This window comes from Hibiscus syriacus, unplaced genomic scaffold, assembly GCF_006381635.1.
Source record: "Hibiscus syriacus cultivar Baekdansim isolate YM2019G1 unplaced genomic scaffold, ASM638163v2 tig00110584_pilon, whole genome shotgun sequence".
Lineage (NCBI taxonomy): Eukaryota > Viridiplantae > Streptophyta > Magnoliopsida > Malvales > Malvaceae > Hibiscus > Hibiscus syriacus.
In genome coordinates, this window is record NW_024062792.1 from 359,273 (window position 1) to 371,497 (window position 12,225).

Genomic DNA, 12,225 nt, shown 5'->3' on the forward strand with positions numbered 1-12,225 from the left:
ATAGGAGGAAAACTTTGGGCTTGTCCTTCTGGGACAGATGCATGATGCACGCATGATTTGAAAAAGCACGATGAATCATGCGATTGGGGCCAGCTTTATCTAAACAATTTTTCATATGGACTAGTTTTGCTGGGAGACTATAATCGAAATCCAGGTATAAGAAAGCTAGAACATTTCAATACCCTTTCCGTTCTCGATTTTCTAAGATACAATCTAAGTTCATATTTTCCTCTCTGGGGTCCAGGTTGGATCATTCAGTAGTAATTTTAGTGCTAGGATTGTCATTTTAGCTTTCTGTTTATGTAGCAATCTTGGTTTGGATTAATGGTTTGATTGTGTAGTAATTTATTTTAGTTCTCATTTCGATTCTTTTGCCATTTAGTTGGTTTATGAAAATTTGCAAATCTGTGGTAAGTTTGATTCTTTATCATGTGTTGGGTTAATGGTGTTTAAGCTTGTTGTAGCATGTTTATTATGTTGTACTTAGAGTTATCGGATGTAATTCTCTGCTAAGATCGGTTTGGAAAGATTAACATTTGTTGGGCACTGTCGTTGGTATTGGTTGGACATGAAGATTTTTATTTTAAACATGTTTGGCATCTTAAACATGAATTTAGTGTTTGTTTTACTGAAAAATGTTCTATTATTGTAACATATTTATTTAATTAAGTTAAAATTATTTAATTTTACGAGATATTTATTTATCTTTGTTAATCAGTAAATTGTATTTATTATAATTGTTTAACAATAAGTTAAAACAAAATAAAACTAATATACTATTTAGGAATATACACATATCAGCTCTTTAGTCCAGCCACATATTCATTGTTAAAACAAAACTAAGCACAAGCATGCATTATCAAAACACAACTCCATCCGATTTTGATTAGATTACTCAAATTTGTTGGTTAGGGGGCTGAACAAAGTTTGTAAAAATGCACCTGTTGCACTCTTTATTCTTTCACCCCGAGCATATCTTCTTTACTGAAATACAATAAAGCAGAGCCATACATTATCACAACACACTTCCGTCCTATTCTCTATAAATTACATACACCTGAAATGCCATTTATTCTCGCAAAAGGAAGTACATCGATTACACATTCGATGTAATCAACTATATACATTTAGGAGCCCAAAACACATAGAGCTTGTTACCAATATGCTCCAGCTTTGCATCGTAAGCATGCCTCCAAGACCTTATGAAAAACAGGGGAGCCACCACTCCCCGAAATCCCATTACAAACCCAACAACCATGCTCACGTAAAACCCATTCACTTCACTTCATCCACCTTTCATCGATTTCGTTATTTTGGTGTGTAATGTTTTGAATAAAGAGAATAAGAGAGTAATTTGTTACCCAAGTCTGTTCCCTATCACCAAAACCCTTTCATCGAAGATTACACCGGAGCTACCGAGACATGTAGTCAGAGTTACGGCCGTGGTAATATGAAGCCGGAGTTGTGACCTCTGGTGTTTATAGGAGAGTTTGGGTTTTTGTTTTAAGGGTCGGTTTTTGGATGGAATAGAAAGATAAGGCTTTGATTCTGTTTAGGTTCAACCGGCCACTAATGGTGGTGGTCGGAGAGAGGATAGAGCCGACTTACGACGATGGTGGCCTCGGTTTGCGATGGGAAAGTTCTCGGTTGAGGGTTAAACGAGGTTTTAAAAAAGGTGTGGTGACGGTTTAAAAGGTAACCGTTTAGCTTGCTCTGATGAGATTATGGGGTAGTCGGGGTTTCAAATGGCCATCGCTTACGGTGACCGGCGAGGTAGTTTGGGCTTTTGGGGAGAAGAAGGCAGCTGAATGGCAAAAGGGGAGTTGGAATAGAAAAGAATAAAGGGTGGCTGATTAGGATTAGAAATTAGGTTAATTTAATGTTAGGAATAAGTTTTATATCAATCAATTTGGGTTAATTATTTCGAAGCCATTAAAACTTGTTGGTTTACTTCTCCTCCTCCTAGTTTATGCGCGAAATTGCAACCTGGTCACTTGTAATGTCCTTTTCAAACTCATTTTAATTGTGATGTCCTGATTTTGTAAGATACGCTTTTTATTTATTAGAGAATTTTAGACTTATAAAATACGGAAAATTAAGATTTAGTCCTCTTAACTTAGGCTTTTTTTATTCTGGTCATTGTCATAATTCTATTTTTTTCATGTTTAATTTACATTTACGTTAATTTAGTCACCATGCTGAATTTTTTATGTTTCATTCATATTAGCTCCCTAAATTGATTTGTTAGTTATAATTTAGTCCCTAAATTAATTATATTATTAATTAACGATATTAATTTAGTTTAATTTATTTTGTAATTTATAAATTATTAATTAGTTTTTTTAAAAAAAATTGTATTGTTAATTTTGTTTCATTTAGATTTTTTATGCATGCTTGTTAACTTTTTTAATTACTTTTAATTTACTTTATTTTAAGTTTTATGTTTTCTTTAATCATTTAGATTTTAGGGATAATCCTTTAGTTTCAGTCCCCTTTAATTTATTCCTCACAATTTAGTCTCTGAACTTTTCTTAGGTATTCATTTGACATAAGTAATTAGGGTTAATAAATAGAGCCTCCATTTTAGGTTTATTTTCACTTTAATCCCTTAATTTAAGGAATAATTCTATTTGGCTCTCGCATTAAAATGCTCGAGGGTCCATTTTGATTATTCGATTCAATAATTTATTAAAATTGATTAGGATTAATATTGGAGCATCCATTTTAGGTTTAGTAATCTAGGTTCTTTAAATTACATAATTTGACACTTTAAGGTGGACAGAAACCTTAATTAACCCACCTACCATAATTAGGGTTTTAAATGGTTGTTTGTTGCATATTGATTTTAAAATAATAAGACAATGTTCATTTATCAAGGAATTAATAGTGTATCTTCCGAGCTATGCTCAGGGGGTGACATCTAGTAATTCCTGAAGTAAATCAACATCCTTTTCAAAACATATATCATGATTTCTTAAACTTTAAGAAAATTTTTGTTTACTTAGATCAATAACGAAACTTTCACATTAAATGCTCTAGGGTGGTCGTTGTTGGTCTTAGTAAACCAACATCCTTTTCCAAACTTTGCATCCTTAATAACTTTTAAATTAAATAAAATCTCGAACTCAAAATTTTCAATTTTTAAATATAGGGTAATCGTCTAGGTACCAATTTTTGGGTGTTGTGACATGCTAATCCTTCCCCATGCGTAACTGACTCCTGAATCCAATTTCTGGTTTTACGCAGATCAAAATTTGGTGTTTTTGATAAAATAAAATTGTTTTATTAAAACTATATGATTTTAGGTGTTCCAATCGCACCTTAAAAACAATTGGTGACAATTCCCCTCATTTCATCAAAAATCATTTCAAAAGAAAAACTTTATCGTTGCAACTAGTCAGCTTTTCACCCGAAGCTTCGGCTGGTTGCGACACTGCCAAGTTGCCTTTTTCTTCTTTAATGTTTCCGCCAACGATCTTGCATATGCATATATAAGAGTTAAAATGCCTTGTTCCAATCTCTTTTTTCCTAGTTTTGGCACATTTGCTTTGTGTTGAGCTAAGGAATTAGCAATTTTAAACGAAGAGAGAGAACAACTTATGTTTTCCTTATTTTTATTATAGTAAAAAAAGAAAATAAAGCCATCGGATTTCAAAATGAAAATTGGAAAAAACCAATACAGTTGGCCCTTTCCGTCTCCTTTGATATATTTCACGAAAAATTTGGACCAGTACTTCATAATTGCTACATTAAAACATAGGAAGATATGTGAATTAAATAAAAATTAAAACAAAAGATGAACTCGTGAGTATATTATATCATTAAAACACATGAAAATTTAAACAAAATATATATACAAATTTATGTTCTAACAATGAACATTTGGTTTACTTATTAAATTATTAAATTTTTTTAACTGAAATGTTGAGGCATAACATATTGTGATATGTGAATGATATTACTCAATTTTAAGAGAAAAAATCACCATGATCTATGTATTATGCTTTGAATTTAAATACTCATAGATAATACAAACCAAATGAAAATATATTAGATCATTTCCACATAAGATGGTTTGTATTAGTGAAATTCTAACCATTATTCTAGCAATTAAAGTTGTGGTCATAAAGTACTTCACAAGCATGTATTTGAAGAATGTTGAAAACTAGCTTTGTAAGTATTTAGTAAGCAAGTATTTGGGCAAAACACACTTCATCCATATATTTATTATTGAAATACCTAACACACTTTCATCCATATTTCAATATATTACACAAACCTTGTTAATGTGTTGAGGTTGATATTGGAAGTTTAATATGTTTTGTAAGACATCTATAATATTGTTTATTGGTTATTTTTTTTAGTCTTTTTTAAGTTAAGTGTTGCTTTTACACTTAACATCTGTAATTTTCCTTTCAAGCAAGCTTTTGCTTTGTAATCATGTTTTAAATTGGCTTTATTAGAATGCCTAAGAGTGCAATCTGATGCAATTTCCATCTTTGTTCAATATTGCTTTGATCTTTTGCATTCCCTTCTCTTTGTTTTATGCTCTTCCTCGTCTTTTTGCTTTGAAAGCTTGTTTTCTTATCTTAAAGTTAACAGTGGCGTCAGAGCGGTTTTCTTAAGGGTTGTAAGTTTCCATTGCTGTTATTGAGTGATTAAAACACTTTGAGAGTTTGAGTTTTTTGAGTACTTTCAAAAATGGCTTCTTTGAATGCTCCACTCATTATCATGTTTGGGCATTTAAGATGAAAGTTTATTTAAGGTCTCTTGGCTTGGGGAGAGTTGTAGAAATTGACAAAGATCCACTAGAACTAAGACCATATCTTACTCTTGCTCAACTTAGAGCTCATGATAAAGAAATGTTAAAGAAATATATAACTCTAACGTGTATTCACTCCGGGTTGGCAGGCCATATTTTTACCAGCATTATGAATCTTGAAACACATAAGAGTGTTTGAAATAAACTTAAAGAAACTTATGAAGGAGGTGTTAGAGTAAAGAAAACAAAGCTCTCGACTCTAAATAGAGAGTTTTTTATGCTACAAAAGAAGGATGATGAGTTAATCAAAGATTTTTCAATGAGGTTGATGGACATTGTAAATCAAATCTGTCTTTATAATGAAGATTTACCTGGTGAAAAGGTGGTGGAGAAAGTCATGATTAGTGTTACTTAAAGGTTCGAAGTAAAAATTTCAACTATTGAGGAATCTTGTGACATTTCAAGATTGACCATTGTTGATCTTGTTAGTAAACTAGAAGCACATGAACAAATAGTGTCTATGAGAGTAAATGAGGCAAGTGAAGGTGCTTTCCTTACCGCTCATGAAAGAGTAAAGTTCAACAATTTTGGGAAGAAACCTGAAGGCTCTAAGGGAAAGTTCTTTGGTTCCTTTGCTAGTGGTCATAATGGAAAATTTCCTCTATGTCTTGTTTGTAAAAAGAAAAATCATGCTGAAAAGGATTATCGGTTCAAGGATAAGGGCAAGACCAAAATTAAGTGTACCTTTTGTGATAAGATGGGCACACTGAAAAATTTTGTTGTACTAAGAAGAAGCAAACAAAGAAGCAACCTCAACAGCAAGTAAATGCAAGTGAAGAGAACCAAGAGCAGGGTGATCATTTGTTTATGGTTTCTCATGTTTTCAAACCATCTCATAACTCTATTTGTCTTGTGGATAGTGGGTGAACTAGTCATATGACACTTGTGACAGGATACTTCAATTCACTTGATTAGTCTTTCAAGACAAGTGTGAAGTTGGGAAATGGTGCTACGATTCAAGTTCAAGGTAAGAGTTTGATTTGTGTTAATACTCTTCAAGGTAAAATAACTATTTACAATGTTCTTCTTATTCATGATTTATAACAAAGCCTACTGAGCATTCCTCAAATGATATAAAGTGAATTTAGTGTTTAGTTTAGGGGTGACGTCTGTAATATATCCAATGTTTGTGGTTCTAAGTTTGCTAAGCTAAAAATGAAAAACAAGAATTTCTATTTGAAGCTTGATGTTGATTGTGAACATATTTTCTTAGAAAAGGATGAAGTTAGTGCTATTTGGCATAAAAGAATGGGTCATTTTAACCTTAGAACCTTTAAGTACTTGGAATTGAATGGCTTTGTAACTGATTTGCCTAAGATGAATATTTATGATGAAAAGTGTGAAACCCGTCAGCTTGGAAAGTCTCATAGGTTGTCGTTTTCCCATGATTGTGTGATGAAAGCTAATTTGAAGTTGGAATTGGTGCATTATGATTTGTTTGGTCTAATGAGTGTTTTATTTCGTTAATACTTTGTTGCTAATTACTTTGCGGTATCCTCTTGATATTGCTAATTTGGATAATTTATGTTCAATTCTATGCATGACTCTATTTTGCAGAAAACAACAATTAAAGGACAAGTTCTATAGATTTTTTTTATTTTCTAGAATCAAGGTTGGACATATAGGCATGACTTTGGACATGATGTTGTCGACATGGCAGAATTTGCATTCTAGTCAGCGATAACTTCTAGAAGACAATCCAGTCAGTGGAATCAAGGAATAAAAGCCAGGCAGACAAAACTCTATTGGATTTTAGAGTTGTGATTGAATTCAAACATCGAAATTCCTTTAAGCATCTCGACATCTTCAATTTAAGAAGTGCACATTGGCTTGATCGACATTGTGATTTACTGTTGGGGAGGAAAATCGGCTTGTAGCAAATTCAAATCTCTCATAACAAACTAGTGGTGGTCGATAAGGGAAATTACGATCGGGTTCGATTCTCATCGAGACACCATAATCTGAGCATATGCTTTTCTGACTTTGGACATGATGTTGTCGACATGGCAGAATTTGCATTCTAGTCAGCGATAACTTCTAGAAGACAATCCAGTCAGTGGAATCAAGGAATAAAAGCCAGGCAGACAAAACTCTATTGGATTTTAGAGTTGTGATTGAATTCAAACATCGACATTTCCTTTAAGCATCTCGACATCTTCAATTTAAGAAGTGCACATTGGCTTGATCGACATTGTGATTTACTGTTGGGGAGGAAAATCGGCTTGTAGCAAATTCAAATCTCTCATAACAAACTTAGTGGTGGTCCGATAAGGGAAATTACGATCGGGTTCGATTCTCATCGAGACACCATAATCTGAGCATATGCTTTTCCAATATTAAACCAACATTTGAGTTAACGTCGATAGGTGACATTAATCAAAACAAGGGCTAAATTCCAAGTATTGGTTTTGGAAAATTAGTTCACCAGAGAGAAGCGTAAGTTACAAGGGTTGGGCCTTGTATACTATAACCGAAAAGTATCCGAAGCAAAATCTATTTCAGTGATTGAGATGAATTGAGGCAAAACGAAGATGGAGGCTATCTTTCATCATATTTATTTTTAATAATTTATTATTCTTGCATTATTTATTTATTTGTTTTCATGTTATTTAATTTATTTTTTTTAAACCACCTTCTTTATTTTTCTTATAAATTTCTTGGTTAAAGATCAATTCAAATCGACATTGGAAATTTCTAAATCCCTGCAGATCAACCTTTTCTTCTTTATACTACGTTCTTAGCTTATTTAATTGAGAAAAAGACATTTATTTGAAAATTACAACACTTGTCAAATTGGCGTCGTTTCTAGGGATTTCCAAAAATTACTAATATTGTTTGTTTTGATTTATGACTAGAAAAATCCAGGTGAACTAGTTGACTATGACCCTGAGATTGAAGCATATGCCCAAAGACTAACGCAGACACAACGAGAAAAAAATAGTGACAATAGCAACCCGAACTGGACACACTTTCTGATTTTGAAACACACCTTGAATTCAATGAAGAACCGATTCTAATGGCTGAACAAAAAAAAATTAGCTGCAGCTTCCGCTGTACAACAACAGTTGTGCATCGTTTTCCCTCAAGGTAAAACATTGTTCAAACTAAAAATGGGTTTAATTCATCTTCTGCCTACTTTCCATGGAATGTCGAATGAAAGTTCTCACAAGCACTTAACTGAAGTTCACATGGTTTGCTCTAGCATGAAACTACATGGAGTATCTAAGGATCAAATTAAACTTTGTGTTTTTTCTTTATCCTTAATTACCTAACTCGAATAAAGATTGATTATTTTTATTTACCTCATAATTCTGTTAATACATGGGCTGATATGACTCAAATTTTTCATGACAGGTTCTTCCATGTTGCAAAAGCGAGTGAACTAAGAAGAAATATCTTAGGAGTGCGACAAAAAGGTGGAGAATCATTATACAACTACTGGGAATGATTCAAAAAACTTTGTGTTAGCTGGCCACAACATGGACTGGCATTATTAAGGATTACATCCTTTGGAGATGAAGATGATTGACGCAACTAATGGAGGAGAACTCGTTAATATGACTCCAAATGCAGCCAGAAATCTAATTTCAAATATGGCTGGTAACTCTCAACAATTTGGCTCTTCTAGTGAACTTACTCGACGAGTTCATGAGATAAGTACAATTTCATTAGAAAATAAAATTGATAAATTAGTTGATATTGTTCAATCTCTTGTTGCATGCAAAAAACGTACCGCTAGACTCTGTGGAATATGCACAATGTTGGAACATCTCACGGATTGTTGTTCGATATTACAAGACAATCCTACAACACAAGTTAATATAGTTGGAAATTCTCTGGGACCTCTACAGAAACAATATAACCCTAACTCAAATACATATAACCTAGAGTTGATGGACCATCCAAATTTCAACTATGGACCAAACCTGAGACCAAATCAGCCATATCAATCGAGACCTCATCCACAACAACCAAATCAACCACCGAAACATTCATTGAAATCAATCATTGAGCAGTTAACACTATCTCAAGAAAAATTTCATAATTGAACTGAAGAAAATCTTTAAGAATTGGATAAACAAAAAAGCAACTAGATCAGACCGTGGGACACTTGGAATTGCAGAGAAAGTTACCATCTCAAGTCAAGGCAAACCCACATGAAAGCATTAGTGACATCACCCTTTGGAGTGACACGTTTATCATGCCAATTCCTAAATAAGTTACCACAAAACCCAAAGAAAATGACCATGTTGTCACAAATTCTAGGAGAAAGAAATCGATGCAAAGGATGATGCCGCAAAATTTCAAGAAAAGAAAGAAGTCCATGTAAGATCCTAGAGGAAAAAGAAAGATGCATCTCCGACTTCTCCCACGGTATCTCCCTATGCGACACTACCATATTTTCCCTCAAGGTTAGTTAAACTTAATAAGTAAGCGGAGGAGAAAGAAATTTTAGTCATTTTCTGAAAGGTGGAGATTAATATACCGATTCTCGAGATAATACAAAAATTGTCAAATATGCTAGATTCTTAAAAGATATTTGCACAACCAAAAAGAGACTTATCGGCAATGAAAAGGTAAACTTAGGCGAGAACGTCTCGGCTATTTTTCAACGTAAGTTTCCACCAAAGTTAAAGGACCAATGTATGTTTGTTATACCCTGCAAAATTGGTAAGGTAGGGATTAAACTTGCTATGTGTGATCTTGGTACTTCTATAAATGTTATGTCATTTTCTTTTTACAACTTACTTTCTGTTGAGCCTTTAAAGGAAAGTAGAGTAATGATTCAGCTCGCTGACAGATCCGTCATCTATCCCGAAGGACTTATTGAAAACGTATTGGTTAAGGTAAATGAGTTAAATTTTCAGATAGATTTCTATGTCATCAACATGAAAAATGGCCGAAACAACACCTCTGAAATCCTTCTTGGTAACCCATTCTTAAGCACGACTAACACTAAAATTGACGTTACAAGTAGAACTCTCACCATGGAATTTGACGGTGAAGTGGTGAAATTTTACGTTTATAGGGCAATGAAACATCCTAACTCTATGGCTAATGTTAGCTTTGTCGATATAATTAAACCTTCTGTGAATGAATATGTTGAACATAACTCTTTTGGTGAGTTGTACAAAAATTCGAAAGTTGGAATTGATATTGCTTCTAACGTGGACTCACAGTCATCAGGCGAAGAGCTAGGTAAGAATTTAAATTTCATGTCTTCTAAATCTAATGTTTTTTCATCTATTTTGCAGGCATTAAAGTTGAAATTAAAATTGCTTTTGAAACATTTAAGGAACATATTTTTGGGTGAAGTAGGTAATTTATCGATTTTAGATAAATTTCCAAAGCTGAAAATAATCCAAAGAAAAACCTCTGAGAATGGCATAATCTACAAGGATAAAAGAAGGAAAAAAACCATTGAAGTGGAGAAAGCGTCTCTCTCGAAACCTATAGTCTGAATCAGTTCATTGAGCTAAACGATGTTAAGCAAAGCGCTATAATGAGAGGCGACCCATTTTTACGATTTTCTTTATTTTTTATTATTTTATTTATTTATTTTATTTTCATTTTTAGGAACATCAAGGAAACAAGCGATTTGATGGAGCTCAGTTGCATCAATTCGATTAAGCATCAAACTAGAATTTTATTTAAGGCGTGAGGAAATTTCAATGATGATACAAACTTTGACAAGCTTCTCTTTCTAACTGTTCGTCACTAACCATGGGGAGTATCTCTATTCATTCTCCTATGTTTTAATTTTTCATATTGGGACAATAAGCTTTAAGTGAGGGGGTAAAGAACGCTTGCATCAAATTATCGTTCGCTTGTTTATATGCTTGAAATTGAGTTGCCTTGGCTGATTTATTGAAATCTCTTGTTATTAATCTTGATTCTTGCTTTATCTAATTGATTACCTTATGAGTTTGTGATCACACTTTTATTGGATTTAGGGTGCATAATAATGAAACAACATGATTGATATTTTTCTTTAAAATTTTGCTTGATATTCCATGAGTTAATTGGTCGATGTGTTCCTTGACTCGAAACACAATACACTTTCTTGTGAGATTTAAGCCTAAACATGCATACCTTATTATTGCTCATTTGTTTGATTGAGTGTTTCAGATTAATTTTGATATTTTACAACTTGTGATTAAATATATATTGAGACTAAATGTTGAACTTGATGCTTTAATATGATTATAACACTTAGGATTAACCCATTTCTCTACCTAAACTGCCTTTACCTTTTCTTTGTTTTTACAACATTATAAAACCCGAAACCTTTCATTTTTATTTTTACCCTCTGTTGTTACTCATGTTAAATGAAAAAAATTGATTCGAATAAGTGTTCGAACATAACAAAAAAAAAACAGCAAATAAAATAGCAAATAAAAAAAATGAAGAATAAGGAAAAGGTTGATTGTTTGATTACACTTATTCGAGTTTATTTATTTCGTTGAACTCGTGGCTTTAACTTATATATTTTTATATCTCTTGTCTTGACATTTAAACTAATTTTTCGGCCTTATCCCTACCCTAACTTAAGTCCCGTTACAACTTTATTAAAGACCCTTTGATTAAATGCATCTTGTTCATTGTATTAGTGGAGACTTGATTTTCTTACAAGCCTATGGTAATGTCTTTATTGAACTTGGCTTTGAGCGATTTCTTTTACCCGAAACACTTTGAGCAATATTGAGTGAATCCTTATGAGGTATTGAGTCTTGTTACATTGAAATTGATGGATAATTGGGATATCTTAGCTTTTCGTTAATATCTTGTTGCTAATTACTCCATGATATCTTCTTGATATTGCTAATTTGGATCGTTTATGTTCAATTCTGTGCATGACTTTATTTTCTAGAAAACATCAATTAGAGAGCAAGTTCTGCAGATTTTTTTATTTTCTAGAATCAAGTCTGGACACATAGGCATGACGATGTCGATATGGCAGAATCTACACTCCAGTCAGCGATAAGTTTTAGAAGACGATCCAGTTAGCGGAATCAAGGAATAAAAGTCGGGAAAATAAAAACTCTATTGGATTTGAGAGTTTTGATTGAATTTAAATATTTGGAATTTATTATTTAATTAATTAGGATTTTAGTTTGCTATTACTTAGGAACTTAATATTTGAATGTTCTTGGGATTATTCTTAGGATTTTATTTTCTTTAGGTATTTTATTCTCATTAGGAATTTTATTTTCTTTAGCTTTTCTCAAGCTATAAATACCCATCAGGGTAAAGCTTGAAAGATGTATTGTTTTCTGGGCTTTAATTAGCTTTGAGATTTTTATAAAGATTATTTTTCTTCTTCATATTCTTTATTTTCTTTCTTTTTTCCCCATGCTAAGAATGGTTTCCATCATGCTTAGTTAAACTTCTATTTAGCCGAT